The sequence below is a fragment of the Camarhynchus parvulus genome, chromosome 1, assembly GCF_901933205.1.
Source record: "Camarhynchus parvulus chromosome 1, STF_HiC, whole genome shotgun sequence".
NCBI classification, from domain to species: domain Eukaryota; kingdom Metazoa; phylum Chordata; class Aves; order Passeriformes; family Thraupidae; genus Camarhynchus; species Camarhynchus parvulus.
This window is the reverse complement of record NC_044571.1, coordinates 63103792-63127023: the sequence shown is the minus strand read 5'-3', so window position 1 is coordinate 63127023 and position 23232 is coordinate 63103792.

Genomic DNA, 23232 nt, shown 5'->3' with positions numbered 1-23232 from the left:
TGTAGCAAGACCTCAGCGAAGCAACACACACAGACATGAAGCTGTCAGCCCCTACAAAACTCCAGTTCAAAACACAGAGTAAAATCTTCCTCAATAGCACTCTCTAAACCCATTCTTCAACTTCAACTTTACCCTCAGAAAAAATTCAAATTAACAGTCTCAGGTTTTCTCTTTAAGGTACCCAGTGGTCACAGACTGTGTCATCTAAAGTTCAGACTAAGCTGTAGAAAGAAAGGTGGTTAACATGTGCACTCTTGGCATAGTGAAACTACCCACAACAGGGCAAAAGCCTGTCTGGGCACAGAGGTTTCCTATAGGCAGATCCTAAAATGTGCAACAGACTCACTAAAAACCTAATGGGGCTGGATATATTTCAAGCAAGTACTCTATAAGACAGCATACACTTGTTTAGCTTCTTTTTCTAACTAAAAATTCAAAGAAATACTGATGAAAGAAAACAGAAACTGGAAAGATTGTGGTGCCATCTGACAGACTGTCCTATTCTCCATGTCTCTGAGGAGAGGAGGAGGGAGCTGCAAGGATCAGAGTTCGTCACCTTGCCCAGTGCCAGCTGGATGGAGTTGGGAAGTCCTGATGATGAGACCAAGCTTGCCCCAGGCAGGTTTCACACCACTGTGTGGTAATACATCTCTGGCCACGGAATGAGCTGGAAGAGACCTCTCCTGCAATGCTTCAGGCAACTTCTAAAACTATAAAAACAGCCACAAACTGGGACCTTGAGTCCCATCACCTGCACGTAAGCAAACATCGGCAGCTTGCCCGTTCTGCGGAAAGCCATGTCCGCCTTTGTTTTAATTGAGCTGCCGAAGAGAGGACACCGATGTGGTTAGAAATAGCACATTGAGAGGTCAAGAATTCAATCTGTTCCAGAGAGGCCTACCGCTGGTTTTCTTGGCAGGGCTCGCAGGGGCTGCCATCAGCCAGTCCCCAGGAAGCTTTCTCACTCACGGAGCAAGGGCGGTGCGAGTGGCCAACATTCAGGCTTGGCTGCCGAACCAGAGGAAGGTTTTCAAAATGTCAGCTTGGATCAACCTAAATCAGTTTTCCGAGGCACAAAGGGATGGAGTGGGAACTGAAAAGTGTCCTTTACTTCTGTTTCACATCTCACAGTTTCATTTTCAGTTACTGGAATGAAATATAGAGGGAACAAAAGGCCAGGCAAAGACCTGTACCTTCCCTATACCGTAGCCCACCTTTTAAGGAGTCCAGGATATGAGTAATCCAAACTCACTTATTTTTCCCCATTCGCACTTCCCTCATTCACTTCACAAGAGTGTCTCAGAAACCTTCCTCATGGCTTTCTGGCCATGACCCACCAGTCAAAGCCAGCTGGTCCCCAAGACAGGCCAAAGATTCTCTTTCCAGGGTATACCATGCGGAATGTACACGCTGGGGCTGGCAACATGGGTTCAGAGCCACTCAGACGCTCCTGCAAGTGATACTTGGCTGCCTCATACATTCCCTGCATGCTCTATTTACCTTGTGATTGTATGAGGGTGTTAAGACATCACTATGAATTTCAGGAGTGTCCCATTGCACACACAGCTTCAAGCACGTGGACTCGTGATTCACTCAAGATGACTGCAATCACATGAATGGAGTGTCTTGTTTCATCTTGCTTTTTTTAAAATTTCAACTGGAGGGAGACAGTCCATCCTAAAGCCCCAGGCTTTGGCCCACTGCTCCACATATCTGAAATCTGATGACTGTGTTTGGCTTAAGGCTGGCTGCAACCTGCAAAGACTTTGAGAATTTAAGCCTTGCTGTAGTCCCGTTCCACAGGATACTAAGCAGCACTATCTAATCAGAAGTAGCCTTTTGGGGTTGCTGTTTATGATGATGAGATTGTGCAAACCCTTGCATTATTGTCCAAATGCGAAATATAAATGGACTCAAAAGAAAAATACCTTTTTAAGAGTAAAGCATTCTGCTGAAGGCACCAGTATAGAGAAGGGCAACATCAAGAGCAAAAGTCTTCAACATGAGGAAAGAGAAAGTCAGCATCAAGAGAGGGCAGAGAAACAGAGATATTTCCCTTCAGAAAAAATGCCATGGTACTGTGTTCAGTATTCAACATCCCCGTGCCCCGGGCAGCAACCAGAAATCCTTCATATTAATGCCAGTAAAGGCACAGAAATTGCTTTCCTAAGTTACAAAAACAGCCTGGGCTCCAGGGGATTCCCTGTCCCTCTGAGCAGTTTGTGCCCATCTGTGTTGCAGATAGCAATCATTATCTCATCCAAGAGAAAATGAGCAGCGTTTGCAAAGAAAAGGCAGAAGAACAGCAGCCTTTGCCAAACCGAAGAGAGGCCACCAATAAGAAGATGGTTATTTTTCAATAAGGGCCTATTTTGACTAAAATGTGATAAAATGTGCGTCATTGTGAACAGCCACACAAACACTTACAAATATTGGCATCCATGTGACATACGACCTTTGTTCCTATGGTGATTTTCTTCAAAAGAAAAATATGTATCACTGACTCAGTATGTTTTCTTAGCATGTAATGGTTATATTAACATAACAGTATCTTACAGCATCACTACAGTAAGCTTGTGTCAGCACTTCCATTGCAAATAACCCTCTTCAGGACTGTTTGGATGAAGTAGGATATGTAAAGGACTGTTTAGGGGCAGAGTTTCAGTCTTAATTTTGAAAGGATTTGTTTTGTTAAATTAGAAGATGTAGAGGCTTCTTGGCCTCACATTTGACCAATCATTACTTAAATCCTGTTCTGGGCAGTAGTGGTTTTTGTGGATGGGATTGTGGCTATCTTTTCATAGCTAGGAAAGGAGTCTTGCCAAATAACATGATTGTAACATTAGTTTTGCAGTATGCGCTGCTATTCCTGAAGAACCAACTCTTGGCTTTTGTGAACTTCTGAGAAAATCCTGCTTAGCTTTTGTTTATTTGTTTGCTGCTCTGTAGAAAAAGTAAAAAACCCATCTTCTGAGAGAAGAAAGGGCATGTTAACTTTAAAGATTATAATACCCCAAGTCAAATGTAAGAACAGAAAGAGCATTCATTTTAACTAATATTTTCAGCCTGTAACTTTTCATGGTTATAGGTTGAATATATATATTCAGCTGATACATATATATATATAATATATAAGATGATATACATCTATAAATATCATTTTTATATATATATATATATGTATATTCAGGATTATATATAAATAAATATATTTAACAAAGATTTTCAGCCTTCAAAGCTTATAGGCCTGTGACAAGATTTGTGGCATTCAACAAAGTTAAACCGACAGTGTTAACAGTGTACTTAACAGAAAAGTTAGAAAATCCTTCAGTCCAACCTACATAACCACTGTAATTGAATCAGGGTTTCTGGCTTGAAGTATGATTACAAGTGACAGAAAGAACAGAAGTTACATCCATGGCAGCCTAGGTTTCTTGCTGGGTTTGAGTACAATGCACATGTTCAACAAAGAGGCAATCCCGTATTAGGAGTGTTTGTGGATAGACAGGCCAGACAACTGGAAGTCATTGGAGGGTAAGAAAGTGGTCATGGTTATACAGAGCAATATCTTTATAACTATTCTAATGTGTATCAAAAAATAAATTTCCCCATAAATTAAACAGTTCAATCTCAGCCTATAACAACAAGAGAGCTTTTAGAAGATGAGGTTGTACATAATTTGGGGAATAGTTTTCTATATAAACGTCTAAAGCCAAAAGAATGGAGACAGTAGTAAAAGTCATATATAGTCACTGCCAATCGTGTCTGACAAGCTTAAATATTTTTCTAGTACTCTGTATTGTGCTAGTGAGTGGTAGATGAGGCAGTATGCAGAGCTGCTTCACTGTGAGAAAGTCTTTATCTGACATCAGAGACGACTTCATGCATCTTTAATAGTATTTCAAATTACAGCCTCAAATATTTTTTAAAACATAGGAGAGACATATTGGGAGGTACCCACAGGTGGTATTATTTCCTTCTTTGTGGATGTTCCGCAGAATAAATGAATTGTTTTTCCTTTAGAAAGAGAGGTGGAGAGAGAGATAGTGAAAGAAAAAAAACCAACGTTGTGGGGTTAGCAGATCTAGAGGAGTAGTCATAAAATCTACATTATGTTCATAACACATCAGTGTAAAGACACACGACTCTCCAGATAGACTGCAAGAGGTTTGTTGTGCTTCAAATTAAAATAATATCACAGACCAAGGAGGACATGGGCACAACCCAGCCCCTAGGAAGGACATACGAAGAGGGCAGCAAGCAAGCTCTCCTTTCTCCTTCTCAGGCTGGGGCATCAACACGAAGGGAGGGGCAAACTCTAATCCCTCTGATATGGAGAAAAAGGTACTTGCTATCTCCATAACAGAAAATAATTCAGAGGCGTGGAGCTAGATCCTGAGGTGTCAAACATGCTGCTCACAGCCAAGTGCCAGATCCAGGAGGTGGCTGGAAGTCCTCACGAACACCCGTTTGCCCCCTGTTTCCTCCTCCCTTTTTTTGGCCTCAGCACATTGGTCTTTCTGGGCTGGTTTTCAGAGGTGCATGTGGATTGAAGGGGCAGCCTAAGCACCTGACTTCAGCAGTCTGGATTGCCCATCTGGGGTTGTGCAGCTCCCAAGCTATCTGTCAAAAAAACAAGTCTAGCTCTTGTCCTGCTCCCTTGCAGGGAAAGGGAACACTTGGCTTCAAAATAAAGGGCTACAGAAACACAGGCTTATTCTCAGAACCCAGTCATGTCTGTAGCACCTTTAAAACTGACTCCTTCCCCTTTAACACCATTTCTTGAAAAATCCCTGTTCTTTTCTCTGCTTGATTGTTTCATGGCTGTAAATCTCCCTCTAAAATGAAAATAATGCACATTGCAGTCTTCTTGGTTGTAGAGGCTTTGAATTGCCAAGTATTTTAATGGACATTAACAAAGCAAAAACTGAAAACTGGCACAGCTTTCTCTTAGTTCAGTTTGTCCTTTTAATACTTGTTCTGTGGATGCAAGCCTTACTGTCAGGTCTATTCTTTATGAGATGGAAAGAAGCTCTTCTATTCTTATAATGGGTTTCATTGAAAAGCAAAGCCACTTCTCTGCATTTATTTAAGTGCAGAGCTAGAATAGAGACCAGCATGATGAATTTTAAACAGAGTTCACATCTGGTCCAGAAACCACAATCAATTTATTGCTGTATCTGAAACATTTTCAGCATCTGTCATATAATATATTTTCACACGTTTCTAACAAGACATTTTCTTGGACATAACATAGACAGGTATATCTGTCAGTTCAATTTCATGCAAATGAAATAGAAGAATTTTTTGGCATGGATTATTATACTGTCTTTGGAGCAGTGTAACTATCATGTGAAAAGGGTATTATTTAAGGATGCCAGGAGCTCAGCAATTTCTTCCAAAATGTGGAACTACTAACTACACAGCAGGGTTTTTTTTTTTTCTAAATCTATGCCTTCTTTTTTTCCATTTTGATAGAATCCATTATCCAATGAATTTGAGAGAGAGGTGCATACCTAGTATTATAAAACCTATCTTATCTCATTCTGGGAATTCTCACGTTTTATGTTAAAGTGGAATCTTCCACTCATGATGGCCATTTAATCGCAACTTTATTCAAAGTTTTATTACAAATTAAATGACAATACAAATCATATTAAAATTCTTAAGAACTTCACGTTTTCACCCAAACCTGTCATGGGCTTTCCCACACAGAACCACAGATGTATCAAATAGCCTGACAGCACTGCAGCCCTATAAATAGGTACGCCAACTTGCCCCCATATTGGCCCCAGAACAACCATTTACCACCTCATTTTTGGCTACATAAACTGCCTCTAAGCACTTTCTCATTTGAAAACCCTGGGGTTCCTCTAAGAGCACTGCATCAGCAGACAAAGTCCTGCACTCCTCACCCTTTCCCCTGTGCTCACATATCATCCACAGCCATTACTTCTCTGATTAGAAAAATAGAAGGAAATCGGGGGCCTCATCCTAGTGATAGTTTCCTTGGTTTGTTTGCCCTTAATTATTCCAATTAAGTTGAGAGAAGATTAAGTTTGTCAGGGCATACTGGGGTGCATGCAAGCCTGTGTTTTTGCTGTAAGCACACTTGAGAAGCTGGCAATCATGTGGGCCTGCTGCATCACAGTTCCCCACAGTGGCAGGAAGACCCTGAGATGATTAAACATCTGTTCCTATTAAATTAATGTCTGCCATAATTAAGGGTGACATCTAGCTCCTTGATCCAAGAAGGGGGACCACGCTTGGCTATCTGGACCAGGTAAAACACCATGGTCCCTTCTGGGCAGAGGGGTTTTGGTCTTTTGAAATCAGCTTAAGCATTGGCTATAAAACTGAGCAAAGTAACCTGTAGCTGGAGGAAACACTCACGTAAAATTGATGGAGGACTGGGAAATTTGTAAGCAATGACCGTCCAAGGTTGCTCACCGCATGGAGGGGATATGAATGGAGACCTGGTACCACAGGGCTTGGTGTCCCTCTGCAACAGGATGCCATGGGCTGGAGGGTCACAGCTGAGTGACAGACATAGGTTCTGGTGATCCCATACCAGTATTTGCCTACTTTCTTAGCTTTGCAGAAATCTTTCCATCACTGGACAAAGAGGAAAGTCTTGTGAGGACAGAAGCAGAAAGCAGCAGCCTCCCCTGAACCCCATGAGTCTTGTGCCTCAGGGATGCTCAGCAGCTTGTTTTCCCATCCCAAAATCTGTGTGGGAAGTGACAGTGCAGCAGTGGCCAAAGCAGGACAAGGCTGGTACCTTCTTGCTGGGCTGTGGTGCTCTCAGGCTTATTGTCACCTCTGAGTTTCTCCCCCAGCAGCTCTAGATAAGGCTTGACTCAAATATAGAGCTTGAAAAAAAATGTCAATTTGATTTCTATTGCATTTTATTTTGTAATAAATGTTTTATTGACTTTCTTGGTAAGGCTGTGGCAGTTTGAAAGTTTGTTTTTATGAAGCTGAGGTATTTATATAATGTAAAGACCTTGTGCTCAAAATAAAACTTAGGAGCCTGATTCATACTATCACTCTTGTTTTATTTTTCTCCACTATGAATTCAGGTTTTCACAAGCAGATTGTCTCAAGATATTTCATGTGGGCTTTGTTCCACCGTAAATATGAATGTATTTCCAGTGAATACGCCACATGAAGGTTGCCAGCTCCTTTGAATAAGTTTAACCATTTGACTCCTGAACAGCATAGCAGGTGTATGGTGCTGAGAAACTTCATGACTTATGTATGTCTAATAAACATCTGTTTCAAATTAAAGTGCTGGTATCTTACTAACACACCATTCTTAAAAGAAGCCCATAATAGTTACAATGGCACCGGCCAGCAAAGGATTAAAGTATACCTTCTAATATGGCATGCCCTGAATTAATAAGAAATAACGTTTTGTTAAGATATTTAGGTGATATCTAAAGTTTACTTAGAATAGAGCTTTTTAATATTTATTTCTAATTATTTTAGCCTGAAAAAGAGGACACAGTACTTCACATGTGACTCTGAAGAACTCCACTGTCCTCATTTAATTGCAATGTTTTAAAATAACTACACATTGGCTTTAAGTACCAAGTTACTCAATAAAGTACAGGACTGATGGGTTACAGAAAATCACCTGTGGAAAGAACAGATTTTTATCTTTTTCAAAACACTGTGATATGTGTTGCCAAGATTTATAATTTCCCTAGAAGCTGGAAATGCAGCTTTCTCCAAAAGGCACGGAGAAGTCAAGGACTGCTCTGCAACAAGAAAGCCAAATCTAAGGAAGAAAACAGACTCTTGAGGAAGTGGAACACATCTACTTACACATCTGCAGTCATTTGGGACAACTGACATTAAAAAAAAAAAGAATTCTCACATTTTTCTCCCACTTAAGTCATAAATAGTTGAGACAAGGTCCTCACCTGCCTTAAATTTTGCTAGTGTGCTGTAAAGAGGTCATAGGCAGGCAGGGACTGACTTGAGAAGCAGATGGAGACAGGGGCTGCAGATGGATGGTAGGGAGTGGCAGGAGACAGCTGAGGGGGTTAGCACATCCCAAACACATCCCATGGGCAGGCGTCAGGTGAGTGGGGCACGGAGCGTGAAATCCTGGCACTGCACTGGCAGCCATTCCTAATGGCTAGGCTGGGATTTGACAGACAAGTCTGAGCCTGGTCGTAAAGCAGATGAGCAGTGCCAGGCTGTGTCAGATTAGAAGCTGCACAGTCATGTTTAGGGTTGCAAGCATTTCAAATCAAAATGCAATTATCAATTTTCCCCTGTCTCCAACTGTACAGTTCTGCAACATGTTTTTACTGTCTCAGCCATAAATATTGATGCTGAACATATGTATAGCATGACAATCCACAGGCATCTTGCACTTTAATTCTGCAGTGATAACTCAGCTGTCTCCCATACCATACAATAGTCATAGTTTAGTGTTAGCAAACCTGGTACCCCGTATTTCTTCAGCTTTTATTCCTTGCTGTTCATACACATTACACTTGTTTCCTGTCACTGCACATCTTGAAGTCATAGGAAATGCATGTGAGTACCCACTGTGTCTGTGATGAGCCAAGTTTGTGAGTTAAAGCAAGACCCCTTAGACATCTTTCCAAAAAATAATATGGCCCATACATCTCCAATCTCAAAATGTGACATCATTTACCATATCCAGAATTATGAATGAATAGGAGCAAAAGAGGCAAAAACTCACTGTATGGCCTTTGCCAGAAAACCCCATAGAATTGCTTCTATTGAAGCTTCTAACCAAAAGGCAAATTAACCACCCTTCATCAGCCTTGAGTAGGCCAGCTCACTTTCTCTACCACCACACAGGGTTTGGTTGGTTGTCAAGCTGGGTCTGGTCTCAGTGAGTGTTCCCTGTCTCTCTAACTCTCAACAGAGGATCCCTTGAAGCTGCCTCAGGCTGTAAACCTCAAAAGGCTCAAAGGGAAGGATGGACTTTGTATTACTGCCTACAGCTCTGTCTGATTTACCACAACTGTTCAACAAATGTTGCTTCTTCATAGGAGAGAGAGGTTTGGCTAAGCCACCACTGAAGACATCCATGTCCGGCTGAAACACAACAGAGAACATTTGGTTTTGGTTTTTTTTTGCATGTTTGCAGCATCAGGACTCAAACTCATGACAAGAACTAAGCAAATAATTAGATTTTTTTTCATCTCACTAACTAAAACTTCCTTAGAGTTCACCAAAACCAAATAATTTTCAGGGTCCCCACCCAAGCAAAGTGCTTAAAATCTTCAATCTAACAAAAGGTTTATTTCAAACAAAAATAAATAAAAAGCCTTTTGTTTTCCTGGGGAGTGGAGAGGGGGAAGAGAATACTTTATTATTTTTCAGTTAAGGTTCGACCAGCCTCTAAAAACAGAAATCTCAAAACAAGAACAAGAATTACTCTTTTTTAAATATTGAGTCAAAAAATTTTGATTGTTTTTCTCCTTTCACTCCTAGAAAATTTTAATGACTTAAAAGTGCATTTTCAGCAAGGAAAAAAAAAATCATCCACATCAACTTTTGAACTGTTGCTTTCAGGAAAAGAAAAAAAAGCCCTTTGCTCTGCTGTCACTCAATCTGCAGCTCGTAGATGATTGGGATCACCATGACAGTTGGGAGTAGTCTGCAAAATCCTTGCAAAAAACATGGCCATGGTTTTCCATGCAACCAGTGGGTGCACCAGTGTTTTCCAAGAGAAAAAGGTCAGTGATGGCTCCCTACTACTGACTGTTTCCATGAGGATCATCCTTAGGGTCTCCAGTTCCTCTGGTGAGCCTGTTTTCTAAGTTACTAAAGTTTTGGTGAAATATAATAATTTTGTGTATCTAAATATTGAATATTAAATACTGAATACTTTATCTCTCTTCCTCTTTCCCTTCCAACTCGTAAACACCAATGGGACACAAGATGGCAGTAGGTTTTCTGGTTTTCCTTTTTTAACTGATGGGTGAGGTGGTTGTTAGTCTAAAGAAGCCTTCCCTCCTGCATCAGCTCGGAATTAATTGTGTGAACATAGCTGGCAATTATCCAGTAACGAGCAGAGAACAGAAACATAGAGAAGGCCTGTTTCTCCTCACTTACTCTGATCTGTGTATGGGCATAATAGTGCATGTCACCCAAGGCATCTGGCAAATCTCATCACAGTGTCAGGCAGTATCTATATCCACCTCAGCTCTGCTCAGACACAGACACACACAGTTAGAGGAGATGACTCCCACCCATAGACACCTCAGTGGCTAATGCAAAAAACAAATACAGAAGCATTCAGCGTGTGCTCCCTATTCCCAAATAGTTAATATAATTTATTCAATAATTTATTCAATAATAGTTCAAAATTTTATTCATGTAATGCCAAAGGGGTGAGGACTCCCAGAGTCCTGAACTTCCAGCTAAGATACATAGTCCCCAGGCTGGCAGGGGAAGAACCATCCTTCTGCGTCACAACAATTCTTTGCATTGTGTGTCCAGGTTTGGGTGGCTGGAGGGCTACAGGGGTGGCTTCAGTGGGAAACTGTTGGAAGCTTCCCCCATGTGCAGCAGAGCCAATGCCAGCCAGCTCGAGGACTGACCCTCTGCTCCCAAGGCTGCGCCCAGCAGGAATGATAGTAACACCTCTGTGGTAACATATTTAAGAGGGGAAGAAAAAAAAAGAGGTTTTTTTTTTTAATCCTCTTTTCCAGAGAGAGGAGTGAGAATGTATGAGAGGAAAAAATCTGCAGGCACCAAGATCAGTGGAGAAGGAGAGGTAGGAGGTGCTCCAGACTGCTGCTGGTATTCCTTCCCACAACCATGGTGAAACATCTCTGCCCCTGCACCCCATGAAGGACCATAGGGATGCAGAGATCCACCAGCAGCCTGTGGAGGAAATATACACTGGAGCAGGTAGATGCCTGAGAGGAGGCTGTGACCCCATGGAGCAGGGCCTGGGCAGGGACCTGCAGACCCATGGGGAGAGGAGCCCACGCTGGAACAAGTTTCCTGGTAAGACTTATGACCTTGCAGAGGATCCATATTGGAGCAGGCTGTGCTTGAAGGACTGCACCCTGTGGGAGAGTGACCTGTGTTGCAGCAGTTTCTGGAGAACTCTTGCCCATGGGATGGACTCATGTTGGAGAATTTTGTGGAGGACTCTCTTCTGTGGCAGGGACCCCATCACTGTGGAGGGAGAAGGAAGAGCCTGGGAAGGACGAGGGGTGAAGGAAGGTGTTTTAAAGATTGATTTTACTTCTCATTATTCTTCTCTGATTTTGTTCATAATAAATTCAATTAATATTCCCAAGGCAAGTCTGTTTTCCCTGTGACAGTCTCAGTTTGTGATCTCTCCCAGTCCTCATTTCAACTCTTGAACCTTTCATTAAAGTTTCTCTCCCTTGTCCAGTGGGGGGGGGGGAGTGATAGAGCAGCTTTGGTGTGTGTCTGACATCCAGCAAGGGTCAAGCAAGTATAGTCTTTCTTTCTACATCCTGATCAGGGGAGATGGAGGACACTTGTTGGTGGCCTTCTGCACCAACAGAGATGGAGCCACGGTGCTGAGGGATGGAAGTTGCATGCACAGACCCCTTCACAGTGAGTGGAAATGAACCATACATCCTACCACACCACAGTCCTCTTAGCATCCAGAGGGACATCTCTTATGCTGAGTAATGACAACACAACACCCAACCCAGCTGACAGGGAAGCAGTTCTGGGCAAATACAGCAGTGTCATTCTGGGATGCACTCATCAAAATCTGGTGAAGTCATAGTAATAGCACTTCTAATAATGAAAAACAGGGTGCAAGTTTTGAGGACCTGTTTGGGATTTGAACACTAATTCTACTAAGTTTTCTTTTAACAAACTAAACCTTCAGCTGCTAATTTGAACCTCTGGGCCTAGAATTCCAACACTCATCAGTCTGTGGACTGATCCCAGAGGGGTGAGAATGAGCACCAAAACTTCCAGGCTTTGACAACTGTCATCTCAGGGTGGGTCCATACTTGAGGAAGTACATTACTCATCACAGATTGGAGCTGTACTTTAGCCACTACTGGAGTTTTTAGCCACTATGAACTGCACAGCAGAGGCAGCTATAAACAGTAACAAGATAGATTGACGTGAAGCTGTTGTATGGGTGCTATCTGGTCTGATTGGTTTCTGTAAAAAGTTGAGTAACAGGGGAAGAAAAAGACCCAAACAATTTCCCAAAGGAACTCTGCTAGCTGTCATGTGGATCCCTCTACCTCTGCCTCTCTCTTGACTTCTCCAATGTGCTCTCAGACATTTCATTCCCCAGTTCAGCCCTAGATCACTACATTTCCTTCATGCAGCATGAAGAAAAGAGAAGTAAAAGATACATAGATCTGAACTGGGAAGCTTCTGAAAGCTCTTAGCCCCATGACTACTTGAGCTGATTTTGTCCTGGTCAAATTATAGCTTCTGAAGGACAATTTCTGCCTATGGGAAAAAGCTGTCAGTGAAGTGCTGCTGGAATTGAAACATAAGTCAGCAGTCCCAGTAAGAGGCAAAAAACTGATGGACAATTTATCGTTTCTTTCCCACAAACTGTCCTTTCCACATCAAACATCAGACATGACAGCAATATAAAGAAAGCTTCCAGATCTATAGCAAAGTGTTACAACAGAGCAAGCTGCTTTTCAGGGCCGGATGTCTGGCTCTTTAAACAAGAACTAGCAGTAAAAACCTGTTTTAAAGGTTATAGAAAGCACACTCTAGCAAATTTGCTTCAAAATGCGAAGTCAAAAAGATTGTGTAAGCTCAGTATCACTAAGGCCGGTGAATAATCAGTGGAATGAAATCTCTGCCCAGAAAAATACCCTATCTATGGAGTGATGCTGTAGACACCCCTGAACAGATGGGACCCAGAAAGGTCCATGACATCTAGAAATGAAAATAGCTTTTACCAAAAAAAATGCCAAGATCACAAGCCTGATTCTGATCTCACCTTGCTGTAAATCATAAGTCACTCCATTCAGGCTGGAAGTTAAGTGAAATCAATTTAAGACACTTAATTTTTAAGGAAGGATAATTATCTTATTCCCTCCTTTCCAATTTGAAGCAGCCCATCAAGAATCCAGCTGGCTGCAGGCTGTAAAAGAGCAATTCTCTGGATGAAACCAACCCTTCTCCCTCCTTTAAATCCCTTGCCCTCTAGTAAAACACTTTAATAATGTGTAAGAGCTATTTTTGTTGGGGTATGCCCAGTGGTCCCAGACATAATATAGACTCTGTCCCAGTCCAAAATCAACTCAGGTGGCCACTGTGAAGCTGTGAAGTCAGAGACATGAAGCATGGGAGCCCCAGAAGTACCTTCCAGAACAAAAGGTACCTCTTTCCCCACCTGCAGCCAGTGGAGATTCAACTAGGAAATAGCTGCCTGGCCTGTTGTTGGCCTCTGAAGACATCTGTCTCTGAAGGGCTCTGTATTTAGGTAACAATTCATTTTCGAAACAACTCAATTTCTTTGTGGAAAATTTAAAAAATTACTCCAAGATATATTTCTTCCTACATCTGTCAGGGTAATGTTACACATCCTGATGTGCATGAGATGAGCAGGGTCACAGATGTGTCTTGGTTTCGAGCCAGACACTACCAATGTTAAAACACGCAGCTTCTGTGTCCAATCCAGCATCCAAACTAAAACTGTAAAAAAGCATGCAAACCTCTCATTTGCCTGATTGCAACAGCATTAAACCTTCTCCAAGCAGGGTTAATTCTATCTTTTTAATTTAAATGAAAATGTTCTCCTTTTCCTATGCGGGCTTGTAAAGTCATGGGAACACATTCTGCTGCCTTCCTGACATAAATCAATGGATATATTGGAGGGTCAGGCCAAAAAATATATACATTTCTTGCCCTTCAGCTCTATTTCACCCATAAGCATTTGCCCACATCCTGGAACAGAAGAAATGTTTTCTTTCCACTGAATTTCCGACTTTCATATTTCTGCCGAAGTTGGTCATCACCACACAGTTGATATTAGCAACTTGACCCAGAATCTGTTAGGAAGAGAAACTCTTTTAACAGAATGACAATTATAATTCGTTGAAAAATACCTACAAACAGAATAAAGTGAAATACAGAGGAACGTTTTTCTTGAGGATACTGTCTAACACAAACTCCTTTCCAGTCTGACTCTCCTTCAAGCACACCACTCTTTAATAGGTAATTGCCAGCTTATTCATCCTAATCCTGTTCAGAACATGAACAAAATCATTGCTTTGAATATAACAAAAGAATAAAGATCTATGGAAAACCAGACATTTCTTGGCCAAGAATGTGTAAACTCTGACAGTTTATAAATTCAGGCTGCGGGAAAGTGCAAGTTTATGGTCCTCACTAAACTACCACATACAATAGTTACAGGAAAATGTTAAAAAAATGTATGCTAGAAGGACAGAAAATCAAAATTTAAATTATTGCATGTAACATGCTGTAAGGTATACCTGTCGTTCCTGTGGGCCACTGTTCATCTGGGGACCTGTGCATGCCCAGCAAACTTCAGGGTATGATTCTTTTCAATACCCTTCATAACAAGCCTATTTCTGCCAAAAGTAGCGTTCTCCACTGTCTTATTTTCAAACCCATCTGGAGCAAGACTTTAAAAATTTCTAAAGCGCACCCTGAAATGTTCTGTGACTGTGATGTATCATCTTTCTGCTGTGAAAGGAACATGTATGAGTCCAGTTAAGTTAATATAAGAGGGAAGTCTTTACTGAATTCCCTTTTAGAGCAACCCTCACAATAGCAGCCCTCACCACCCCCTTGCCCCAAGGCAGAGAATGGTGTCTCAGGAAAATCTTCATCTGGATTCATCACAGTGCTTAGACAGGTTTTGATGCTCAAATACCTCCTACTGGACTCTTCCTTACAGTCTGACCTGATGGTCTGAAGAACCCTGCAGACTAATGTCACTGTTGGAAATAAAATTTAATCATCTACTCTGATCGGCTCTTCTAATCTCTGTTATTTCTTAATTGACCTCATACTTTGCAGTTTGGACAGCCCTTTTAGCAAGATGAATGCAGATACAGCTGCACTGTTTCTAGACAGTGTGTCACTGCAGCAATAACAGCCACTTAGGGACACTTCTCTTTAAATAGAAAGTTTCCAGGCAGTAAACAGGTTGTCTGAGTTATTTTATTTTATGTGTATTATTATGTATTACTACTTTGATTTTTCCCCCATTTTCCTTGACATTTTTACTCTTCTCAGAGGTACACAACAAAAGGATAATGGAAGCAGTAACATATTGCAAAATCTATTTGGATATTAGGGAAGATCTTATGATGAAGGTAATTTGACATTAGCACAGAGGTTGTGGAGCCTCTGTCCTCGGAGATATTAAGAATTTGACAGGACATGACCCTGAGAAATGTGCTCGAATAGAGGTGGAGCTCAAAGTCAGCCCTGCTTTACATGATGGTTGGACCACACAACCTTCAGACATCCTGTTCACCCAAGATTATTCTATTAATACTTGTGTGAATGTCTCCTTAAACCTTAATGGTCATGGTCCTCCCATTTAATTTTTCAGCTGTTGACAGGTTTTCCCAAATATCTTCTCTAGTATTTCAGTGGTTTTGATGCCTTGAGGAAAGACAGGAAGTCATCTGGGTTTCCATATGGGCCCATCAGGGCAGACACTTGGGTTTCACTGCTGTAGCACATCCATTCCTAGGCTGACACCAGACCCAGATCTCACTTATGTGTAACTATCCAGCAGCTGTGGCCAGAAGGCTGTGCAAGGAGCCCTGCTTCCCCACAAGCCCCCAAGGGCTCAGGAGAAGCTGGGTGTCCCACACCAGCCCACATCCTGGACATCCATCACAAGATGGTGAAAGCCAGTGGGTTTGGGCTGCCCTTCTCCAGCAAGGCATCAAGCTGAAGCAGTTGCTCAGCAAGTCTGAGGGCTGAAAGTTTTTATAAAGGTAAAAGAGTTCTCTGTCAGTGTCCAGATCTGGTGAGAGCTAAGAGAGAGCTCAGACAGAAGGTAAGCTGAGAGCACAGCCATACCCCAGCACACCTGGGGGCCTGGGTAGTACTAGAGAAATTACTTTCTTTTTCCTTAATAAAGCAAAATAATTTATTTCCTGGCCTTTGCACTTCAATTACAAGCTGTGTAAATGGTTTTGTTTGTTTGTTCTGTAGTTTTATAGCTGGACACTTTTGTAATTATGGGTGTTTTTAAGTGATATGTGTATAAAATCAAAGTGGGCAAGTGGAAAAAATAAACAGAAGGAAAGTTTTTAAGAAGTTATTTGAATTGGCCGTGATATTCTTCCCCACTAGCTAGTGAGGTTTTAATTAGCATTGAAAATCATAAGTAACTGGAGATGAAAGAGCCCTATTAGGTCATCCAGTCCAGTTCCCTGCCAGTTCAGAATTGTGCCCAACAGTGTATTTCCCAGTGTTTTGTCAAGTCCAGCACTAAGCTTGTTCATTACATGAATAATATGCTCTTTTGAAGTAGCAGGAGGGAAACTGCTCACAAACCATATCCAGGCACTTTCTTACAGTTTGTAACAAAAAAAAAAAAAAAAGATGAGTGAAGATTCAAGCCAGTATAGAAATTTATATGCAGGACGCCACATGGGGCATTTACTCTCATTATTCTTATAGGGGAGCTCACACGTGGCTGCGTAAATACGAATGATGGACTAAATGTCATAGCAAGGATTGCGGGAAAAGTGTTTAACTGCTTCACTGAAATGATTCTAAAGGGGCCCAAAAGAGGGAGAGAGGAGGAACTGCAAAGTCTTCACTCAACTCCTCCTGGCCTAGGTCAGACTTCATCCCATAGGAATATCTTGCATAGCTCATTGCATTTTTTAAAAAAATCTGAGTAAGAATTAAAAAACAAACCAACAAGCAGAGAAAAACTCTCTGGAGCATATGTCTCAGGTGACAAATCCCATAAAACAAACAGCCAGCAGCGAGTTGTCAAACAGAGGTGAAGGCTTCTTTTAGACCAATGAGTCAAACCAGAGATCAGGGCAGCTAGTACAAAACTACAGTTTGGCAGATGGGGACAAGGGATCCTTCCATATCCAGTAGCCAGGCATCAGTAGGATTTCTTTAAAATACCTGCAGCATTTTTCTAATAAAAATGTCTTGCCTAGAATGAAACTCTTATACATCATTATAGTGAAAATTACAGACAGTAAACTGTGACAGCAGTTGTGATCAAAAAGACATCAGCATGAACCAAAAAATCAATTTTTAACATTTAGCCTACTTAAATACAGTTTTATAGAGACATAGTTCTGCAAACAAAACTTAACAAATGCTACAGGAGATCTTTCCAGGCAGGCAGGCAGGCAGGCAGGCAGGCAGGCAGGCAGAAAGAAAGAAAAAAAGAAAGAAAGAAAGAAAGAAAGAAAGAAAGAAAGAAAGAAAGAAAGAAAGAAAGAAAGAAAGAAAGAAAGAAAGAAAGAAAGAAAGAAAGAAAGAAAGAAAGAAAGAAAGAAAGAAAGAAAGAAAGAAAGATTAGAAAGTAATTTGGCTGGAGATTAAAAACTAAGAAACAAAAATATAGATGATGTACAGACCTTCTTGGTCAGCCAAAAGCACATTGTCATAATCGGGAAAGAGAATGACATTTTCTAAAAGGCCATCCTGATGAACTTAGACATAAAGGAGCAATAAATGACAGAAAGGTGAGGAAAGAAGAGAGCAAATAATGTAAACTAAAATTCAAAGAAGTAAAGTTCATACAGAAGTCTGAAAACATCAGGGTAAACTACATTTTTTAATAACAATAAAGTATAAAACCTTGCTATATTTTAAAAGTCATTCTAGACAATATCTGATTTGCAGAAAAATATGTAAGAAGGCAGAAGTGCTGTGTGTCTAGTTCTGGCCTATGCATGGAAGGCATGGTAAAATGTAAGTAACATATTCATAACACAAGACTATAATAAGAAACACTTGATTCCATCACAATAAGAAGGATGTTGAAGATCTACTAAAAGTAGTAATTTTTATATGGAAGGACCCATAGAAAATACATCTATAAGTCCTGCTTAAGGTAGCAATTAGGCAACTTGCATTCAATTTTGATGCTTTTTTGAACACTGGATATTTTCCAGTGGTTTAAAGTGTACAGTGATGTGCCAAAACACAGAAAGGACAGGCCACGCGGTGCAAGCAGCCAAAACCTGGGTAAGTGGATGCTAATCCTGGACGTCATTTAAAAGTTGGTAACGAGTAAAGAATGGGATGACAGGGATATAATTATTAGTGTTCAGTACAGTTTCATAAGGAAGAGGTCCTATCATCCTAAAAAAATAAGTTGGACTGGTGTTTATTAGGTTGCTATAAGTGCAGCTGAAGTATGGCTCAGTTTCTAGGGTGTGTTCATCTCCCTAAAATTAGCATTATACGCAGTCAGTAAAGGCTGCAGTAACTGAATCAAGTACTGGCTTCAGGACATACCCAAAAGTAGTTATCAGCAGGCAAATTTTCCATATGGGTGCACCTGATGGAGAGGTCTTCTGTGATCAGAGCTGGGCTGTACACTATTCAACTCGCTTTTCATCAGTGACTTGGGAGTAATAAAGTTAGAATGTTTTAAAGCAATCAAATGCAGAGCTGCATGCCTAACAAGGAATACAGAGCAATGTGAGGGTATGAAAGTCCTAAGCTCTTTGCGTTTTTCACCAAATTTTTTCCTCATCAAACAGCTTTAACCCATAACTATGTGATGATTAGGTCAAGCAGAAGAGTTCCCAAAGGAGACAAGAGCTCCAACTCTAGCATGATGAGAGTATTCAGGTGCTGTATGGTCAGATGGCATAGCTGATGATTTCGCAATATGGCTCCCACAGAAGAGGTGTAACAACAGCAAAATCCACTCGAGAGTGTCTTACTCAGGCAACAGGGATGGAGATTCAAGCCTTTGGCTGAGGTCCACCTTCTCATTTTTCAGGAGAGGACCCCAATAAACTTGCTTTCTGTGAGTTCTCTGCAGAATGAGAAAGTCCTTTAAACCTCCCAGATGTAAGCGTGTACCAAGCAGGAAAAAGTTTTCCACAAATTCAATCACTCCCTCCCCTTGCAAATGATAAAATAGCAAGCTATGGCTAGAGAATAGTGTGTGCCTGGGCATCGCCCACAAGCAGGTGGTGAGAAAATGCTCACAGCAGACATACATCCAGGTCTAGGATTTAAAAATTTTTCCCTATATTTTGTCAAGACAGAACGATTTTCTGCAGTTCTGCCACTCATCTTCTTAAAAGGATAGTCAAGCACCTGAGAAGACAATTATATAATTTTTAAGTGTTTTTTAAATGAAATATAAATTTCCTTATTGGGAGAAAATCGCAAAGCACAGTCTGTTTGCCTTACCTTTCCAACAGCTAGAGAAAGGACTGGGACGTGTCTTGATAACAGCATATATAAATATCTTCATGGAGACAAAATACCATATTCCAAATGGCTGTGTCACCTGGCAGGAAAGGCATAACATGAACCAAAGTCTGGATTCAGTTTCCAACCAAATTCAAATAGGAAACAAGGCACAATTTTAAATCATTGTTACAAACTACCAAGAGAGTGTCAGAGACTGTGGCCCTGGATGTCTTCAAATCCAGGTTGGATATGATTCTGGGTTCTGTGATTTAGCCAACTCTGACATTATTTGGCTCAGTAGGAGGCTGACTGGGTGAAATTTAATGGCTTGTGATGTACAGGGGGTCAGACTGACTGTTCAAATGGCCCCCTCTGGTCTTAAATTTTGTGGAAAACTTCAGCTAACCAGCAAAGCAAGTGCAAACAGCCCAGTGGTTGCAATGTATTGGTCCAAGTGCAGCTGACCAACTTTAAATAATTAATTATTATAAAATCCTTTCTTAATCACAAACAGAAAAACAGAGGGGGAGAGGGAGTTAGCCCCTGAGAACAGTTTGCTCAGCCTAAATATAGAGCAAAATTGCATCAAATTCCCTAGAATAAAAGGTGTCCAAGTCCTTTTACAGAATCAAACCTAGATTTTACAAGTAGAAAATGGCTTACACACTTAAAAGTCCACTTAGCACTTGGCATAGAGCTATTCCTTTCTACCCTGAGTGCTAGCACACTTTAGGGGCACTGAGGATCCGATTACTATCCTGCAAAGTGTAGGGGTTGGCTGAACAGCCCCAGAGTAACTCAAATACCAGGGAACCTGGCCTATTCCCTGTCCATAAAATACACAGAAAATGATCCCACTCCCTGACATTTTTTCAGCTGGGACAGCTGCTATAACAACTCAGAGATTTTCAATCTCTGTGCAGAGCTCATGTATAACCTCTTCAAGTTCTCAGCCTGGAACCACTTTTCTTCCAAGTCTATTTCACTGGAGCAACCAAAAGTGTTCAGGGAAAAGCTGTTTGATAGCCTCTGAAAGGGGAGAATAAATCAATGAAGAATTTAAAAGGTGGGGAGGGGAACAGGGGAAGGGGAGTGGGATAGAAAGATTTATAGCAAAAAAACCCATACAGCTTGAATCCAGTCCAAGAGAAGCCACAGGGGGCTGGTGCCAGTCATCACTGATGAAAGCATTTGTATTTGTCAAGGAGAAAGATGCTATGTAAAAATTGCTTTCAAAGCCCCAGTGAAATTGCATTAAGGGGCTGGTCTCTTGGAATTTTGCCTGAGCAATGGCTCCAGGTTTGTGCACTCTGGGTACATTCCGATCCCCTTCTCCATGCCCCACTCCTCCCCAGCAGCCCTGCAGCTCCTGCTAGGGCAACACTCCTCTCAAATCCAACTTAGGCTGCAGGGAAATTATGTGTTTAGAGAATCAGCTGCTTCAACACTCACTGCTGGATTTAACTGTCTAGCAATGTTTTCCAGCCACTTGACTCCCTCCATCACCCAGCCCAGCCAGAGGGCTTAGCCTCTTTGGAGTGTTTCTTTATATGTTTTTTTTGCTCAGTGGAAATTTGCTGTAGTTATGATGTGAATCAAAAGCCTGCCTGTGTGTCTGCTGTTGGGGCAGAAAGCCCCGCAGCCCACCTCTCCCTGGGACAGGGCTCAGCAAGTGGCTGCAGGAGCTGCTTCCCATCCTTCCCCTAAACCCTGCCAGCCCCTCAGTGCCCCTGGCACCCACTCCCACAGCATCAGGGAAGGGGAAGACTAGCAATTTGTAGTACATTAGTAGCAAATGTAGTTTGCTTGATTTAAGGGGCTGATGGCATCCCCTCTAGTATTTGGCATGGAGATGTTACCCTTGGCTGTGCTCATACTCAAGGGCAGAAGTTTCCATCAGCAACTTAAAAGTCTTATAATGGGAACAAAAAAAGCAGAGTCAGTATGAAATCTCCACCAGTGAAATCTGAAGCATTCAGCAAGGGAATGCAAAACACAAAAGAGCAAACACTCTTCCAGCAAGCTGCACACTGTGGCCTATTGACCAAAGCAATCAGTTAATATTCAGGGAGTTAATCTTCACAGTGGGCTGGAGAAATTAATTCTTGTGTCAGATATTTCTTTGATGCAATACTACTAAGTTTGAAAGACTCCAAATACAGTCTTATTTCATGGGACAAACTGGGAATCAAGCCTCTCTTCAGTCACATTAAAACAAAAAATGCTTTACATCTTCTCAGGCCGGTGACACGAGGCCTTCCTCATTGTCTTTTTCTAGGTGCTGTTACTTCCCAGGTGCTGACACTCTGAATCAGCCCAAATTCCCCCAGAAAGGGCTGGCAGCCCACCCCAGGACGGTCGCTTGGCAGCTCCAAACTCTGCCTGCACACTGGGCAGAGGCTCCTGCTGTTTCAGTCCCCTCAGCCCAAAATACCTCCCCAAATTCACCCCAAATAAGGGAAGGGCAGACCTGGCTCCAGTACTGTCAATGACAGCCAAGGAGGCAACGTCAGCCCCACAGGTTCCTGCTCTGCCCCTGCACACCCCAGGCACTGAGCTGCTCCACTGGCCTCCAGCCATCCAGCCTGTCACAGGGATAAATTAACACCATGCTGGTAGAGCAGGGACATTTTTAGAGGCATTCACGAGATGCAAAATTTTTTCACCCACTGCTGTAACCCTGCAGCACCACTTCAGCTTCAAAGACATGTGCGCCACACCTACATCTTTTGGGAATTTTGCTTCACTGAACTTTCTAAAATGTCACTCTGATAATCTTTCAGGTTTCTGTCTGAGGGTGGAAAGTTTGAGGTCTTGCTTGGCTCACAAGGATGGGTTCTTAGGGACCTTCAAGGGGAATGGCTTCAAAATGAAAGAAGTAGCTTTAGGCTGGAGATTAGGAAGAAATTCTTTACTGTGAGGGTGGTGATGCCACGACACAGGTTGCATGGAGAAGCTGTGATGCCCCATCCCTGACAGTGTCTAAGGCTGGGTTGGATTGGGCATTGAGCAGCCTGGTCTAGTGGAAGGTGCCCATTTCAAGAGGGTTCCTTCCAATCCAAACCATTCTATGATTCTGTGATTCACATCAGGCCCAAATCTGCATGACCAGTCCATGTTTTACACAACAGGCAAACATTACTCCTGTTTTCCATAGGATTTTTTAGCTTATTGAGTTGCAGCCATGATGAGAATCATGTTCCCTCTGGAAAAGAAGGGGTGCTACTTGTGCCACCATACCCATAGCTGTCCCACACTGTGGCCTAAAGAATCTGCAACAAGCTCCAGCAATGTGAGAGATTAACCCAGGCTTTGGGCATGACTTCATTTCTTGCTGCTTTTTTTCTATCTGACTTGCAGCGTCACCATTGGCATAAACAGCCCTGACTTCTCCATCAGCTATTTCCTTCTTCGCTTCCTCCTGCACCAAGCGTGTGTTTTTCACATTTGTATAGTACTTGCAAGCTCAGAAAAGCTCATCTGACTGTGACTGAAACTCTGGCACATAGCTTGATTTTTTTTTACCCCTTTTACTGAACTAATTTTTGCGTGATATGCAGCCAACTTTACTTTTCCCCCCTTCCTTCTATATAAACAATATTCGTCTTCCAAACATTTCTTACACATTTGATAAAATGTGTTGCATATGTTAGATGACTTTGGCTTAATTTTATAAAGAATTGGCATAATGCAATATACTAACTCAACTTTGATTCACTAAAAAAATATGTCATTAAGAGCTGTATATACTTCTGATTTTAGTGTACAGCCATGATTGACTATTTCAGTGGTAAGTGATGAAGGCATGGCCAAATATAAATAAAAGCTGTACACCACCTTTCAAATACATGCCTTTTA